The sequence below is a fragment of the Anser brachyrhynchus genome (assembly GCF_964034855.1).
Source record: "Anser brachyrhynchus genome assembly, chromosome: 2".
Lineage (NCBI taxonomy): Eukaryota > Metazoa > Chordata > Aves > Anseriformes > Anatidae > Anser > Anser brachyrhynchus.
Window position 1 is genome coordinate 151,532,286 of NC_137695.1, and position 4,894 is coordinate 151,537,179.

The 4,894-nt window shown below is 41.3% G+C and overlaps 1 long non-coding RNA gene across 1 annotated transcript; it reads left to right on the plus strand.

Annotated features, from left to right (window-relative positions):
- The first annotated feature begins 399 nt into the window (after nt 1-399).
- On the plus strand, nt 400-4,591 carry LOC308188947. The gene is made up of 3 exons (XR_013945895.1): nt 400-688; nt 2,846-2,970; nt 3,718-4,591. It is a non-coding gene; the product is annotated as an uncharacterized lncRNA (long non-coding RNA).
- Nucleotides 4,592-4,894: the final 303 nt, after the last annotated feature.

The window sequence follows — 4,894 nt, forward strand, 5'->3', positions numbered from 1 at the left end:
CATGACTACATGAATATTTTTTGTGTTTTCCCTCTAAGCCTCTTAAAACCAGTAAACATCTGATTGTGTAAGTGTGCAAATGAGAATTTAAATTAAAAGATGATGCTTATACAAGAAAAATCTCTTGGTAGGACTGACAGAGAGTGTAAGACAAGCTCCTGGGAGGAAAAAAAAAAAAAAAAGTCCTGGTCCTTTGCTACCATTGTCACACATTTGGCATTAATAGCTGTATTCTTGGCCATGGCAGAACTAGTGAGGGCACTGTTGCAGTACTGACTTTTCTCTGGTACTGCCAGTTACCCTTTAGACTGTGCACCTGAATGAGATAATTTGCAGAGGGGAAACACCACTGCAAATTCTCTTTTCCTTGATCACTTGTTCTCTTTTGTTATCAGGTGATTGGGCTGGGCACTGTGAGTGGACAGAAAATTCAAAACCGGTTGAGAAGGATAAAATTGATGTCTGTGGGCTCATGGTGATGTATTGACCATGTCTGGAATTTATGGCTTTACTTACCCCAAATCCTGGCCATGTCACAGAAAAGTAGATGAAGACGTGAAATGCAACCTCTGATGAAACCCCAGGACCTATCAGCTGTTCCCAGACACTTTCAGAAGGCTCCCTTTTCACAGTCCCTCCAATTCCAGTTGCTCTGCTTCTCCTAGCACAGTGGGAGCCAGAGATGTCTGTAAGTAAACATGGCCATAACTGGAGGTGATTCAGAGTTCTTTCATGTATCACTAGTCACCCTTGAAACTTCTAGTGCACATCACCTTTTTTATTCTGCAAAACACCTGAAGCATATACATGTAACTTAGCTGCTTCTGTGTCCCCCCAAAAATGTCTGTTCACAGAAGGATTCATTAGACAACCAAACAAAAGTTTACAGGTCTTCTGGGGAAACATAACCACCTTCTTTCACATCCTTTTTTTCACTGGAGGAATTTCAAAGAAAAGGAAATTTTACCAATGTTCCAACAGCTTCAGTGACTGCTGCCTCTCCTCCAGAAGGGTTAAGGATGCATAGCCCTGACCACTTGTCAGATTTGGTATGCTACAGCCAACAGCTGGTGGAGGCAGTTAATTAGTCCTGCACCCCACTCAAAGTTCAGCCTTTATTGACATGGAAAAGCAGGCTACACCAGCCCACTTCCCTCTTTCAATTAACAAAGACCTTTGCCATCAGATTACCTTGGCAAAATGCCACGGATCCGTGTCATTTGCCTGCCTGAGCTTTGCCATGGTAACAGGAAAGCTAACCTTGCCAAAGCAGCATCTGGTCTATGGGTGGCAGATTACCTGCCAAACAGATTTACTAGCTGCAAAGTGCTGCCGACTGCCCCGAGAAAAGAGAGGAAGAGGGAGAATCTTCTGACAAAAAGATGGTTATCCATTTTAATATTTCTTTCTAAGCAAAGATTTCCAGATGTCCAGCCTCTGATGTGTGGATAGAGTTTGTCTTTATTCTTTCTGGGCATGAAAGTCATTAAACAAATTAGGCTTTATCTTAGTCTTGAGGTCCTCTGGGCATTACAGAAGTCTTTGTTGAGGACTAATTTTTATTACACGGTAAGCAGGCTGGTCTTGACAGAACACTGCTGTTTTTACATTTCATCCTATCACATCCATTCTGTTGTGTTGACACTAGAGATATGTGTGATCCAAAAATCGTGGATCCAAGTGCTCATAAACTTCAGGGAAAATCAGATCTGAATGTCAACATCACATCTAGTTCCAACAGCCTATAAAACCCATGGACATACAGTAGCAGATTCGTAAGCACTGTGAGACTTTTCCAGTGGACTGTTGGTGTTCAATAGACACTGAAGTTTTTGGTTCAACAGAGGGCAGAAAAGTAGGCTTGTACCTGTACATCACATGATCACTGAAAGCAAACCATTTTGCAGAAAAAGACCATGAAACATCACTCAGTTGTTCCTTTTTCTCTTCTCTGGGAGACAGCTCCTTTCTGATTCCAACTTGTCAGTCTTTTAACACTGAGCTGGCATGACAAAGACATACTAATCAGACTCTCAGAAAGTATTTCAATGCAAATGCAATATGATTACCAGTATGCAGCAAGGAGTGAAAGAACAAGGTTCCTTTTCAGCCACTCCTGGGTGGTTAGTACACTCCTGAAACATGAGATTTCTCTGAAGCAACAAATGTGAACAAGGAAAAAAAAAAAAATCAAGTCTCATTTCAGCTCCTCTCAGAAATGTAAGCATCTTCTCATAAACTTTAATTTCATGCTCCAGGATACCTCAATCCCTGGCTCTGTGGTCTTTCCACACTGAAGGATGTAGTGCAGTGAGTTGTAGTAGTACAGATGGAGAAAGCAGAGAATTAAGTTGTTGCAGCAAAGGCAAAATTGGCTTCCTGTTGGAAAGCAAGGTTGGTCTCCAATGTTGGGCACTTTATAGACTCAGCAAACAGTGCCAGAAAATATTTTAAGGAATTCTTTGGTCTAGATGCTTGTATTCCCTTAGGTTTAGGTTCCTAAGGGGTGAAGCATATCTGGAAGCACGTGTATGCATATATCTCTCAGTGACATGCATAAATACACTATGCTGAGTGAGAAAAATCAATAGCTAAAGGCAGACAAAATAAAGTGGTTAGCGAGCACATTCTTGAAAGACTCTTGGCAGGAGGGTGGCCACACAGATCAGAATATAAATAAATTGAGATTTCACTTTTTTTATCTACATCAACAATGAATGAAAAAAAAAAAAGAGAGAGAGAGAGAATTAAACAAAATTAAAGAAGTCTTCGTAGTTGAACATGGTAGAAGGCTTTACCACATGATGTTTCTACCCAGACCTTTCATGCTTCTGTATTCTTGTAGCCTGGTGCAGAACATCACCTCCAGAACTCACACAGTTGTTACTGAATAACACTTCACACCATTTGGCATCTTTGCCTGATGTTGATGGCAGTACCACCATGAAAGGCGGCATCCTGCTTCATAGGGTAAGTAAAGGTACAGAGAAAAAAGTGACCTTCCCATATTCACAAAGAAGCTTTGCCAGAGGGCATGTTGGCCCACATCTTCCATCTCAGCATCCTAACTATTAATTCATATCCTCTTTTATCCCTTCTGTCTCTATATGTTCTCCTGGTAATGAACAAATAGTATTGCAGTAGAAATCAGAGAACCAGAGGCCAAATCCTGCAGCCTCTTTGTAGCTGACACAGATATTCCATATTGGCTTGCTGCCACACTGGCTGAGGTAAATGCTGTGGTAGGCAAGAGAGACTGGGGGAAAGCAGAAAAGAGAAGAGGGTTTTGAATGCACCCATAAGGAAACACAGCCACAGACTCCAAGGGACTGACCGTGCCCCGTGCAGATAGGAAAGCACAGCTGCCACCAAGGAGAACTTGGCATGGCAGCCCAGAAGCTTCCAGAAGGAACCAGGCTAGTGCCTAAAAACTTCCAGAAGGAACTGGCCTGGTGCCTGGAAACCCCCAGGAGGAGATGGCTTTGTGGCCTAGGGGCCAAGGGGGAAGGCTATAAAGGGGCTGAGTGCTGCTGTGGGGTCTGTCTCACAGAATGCACTGAGGAGCTGCTGTGGGACAAGGCCTCCTCAAGGATCCTGACCCCTCAGGACCTTGTGGCATGGTCAGCTGAGTACCCAGCATGGCTAAAAGTATGATTGCATCTCTGAGTGAGTGTTTTTGCCTAAATCCTGCACATTTTTTCCCTTCAATTTGTTCAGCTATTCCCAATAAGAAGTAAACGGACTGTGGCTTGTATATGATCAGTTGCTCCACTGGATAACGAGCCTGATGGAAGTTTTGGCCTGCATCTCCCAAGGCAGTCACCGCACAGATACATTACTCAACCAAACATCTTGTGATTTCCTTGCCCTCCCAGGATGAGGAAAGAAAAGAGTACCTCCAAAGAAAGAGTCCTGTCATTTTGTATCATTTGTGGTCAAAAGTCAGGGATCAGCCACACTAATGAAAAACCTTCTGTCTTCAGCCTCTGGTATGTTCACAACTCCTTTCCAGATCCCAGACAGTTGGGATTTTTCTATGCAAAAATCATCTGAAGTTGGTTGAACATATCTGTTTTTTTTTTTCTTTCTTTTTTTTTTTGTTTTTTCCTTTTTCCGTATGTTTTCAGTACTGGTCAAAAAATATAAATAAATAAATGAACAAACAAACACATAAATAAAAAAAGAGAGAAAATATGTAAAAAAAAAAAAAAAAAAAAAAAAAAAAAAAAGGAAGAGTTTCTACCAGTCTTGGGAAGTTACCAAAATGTCTTGAAGATATTAGAGTGGTCTCACTGAATTCTCCAGATTTTGTTTAAAGACACATTGATCCCAGGAGCTATGGGTGTTCCTTGCAAAGTGTGATGCCTGAGAGGCATGGTGGAAGGTGCCAATACACAAACATAACTCACTGGTTGTTATTTTGTAAAGAAGACATTAATGTTAGTGCCTAAATCAAAACTGAGTTCTTTCTGAATCAGCTACCTTCAGAGTCTAGCCCCAAACAAAGTTGTGCTCAATAGGAAGAAAGTCCTACTGAATTCTGTAGCCCTTTGTTTGTGCCCTAATAGTCAGACTCCATCTCTTACACATATATTTTGTAAAATAATAATTAGTAGTTTATCATTTGAACACTTTCAGTTCAATGTCAGCGTGTAAAATATAGCAGATCCATTTCTGTCTTCTAGGTAAGTATATTGTTTTCCTGTATAATGGGAAGCTTGTCAGTTTATCTTGAAGTGGTAGCTCTACTGCAAGGGAGCAAGAGAATTAGCAACCAGAATCTGCATTGTTATATTTTGATTGCCTCTTTTTGTGGCCTAGCTGTACCCATAGCAATTGTGTGACAAAAAGAGAAGGAAGCACACAGAATTCTGGTTTAGTCACTCATATGCGA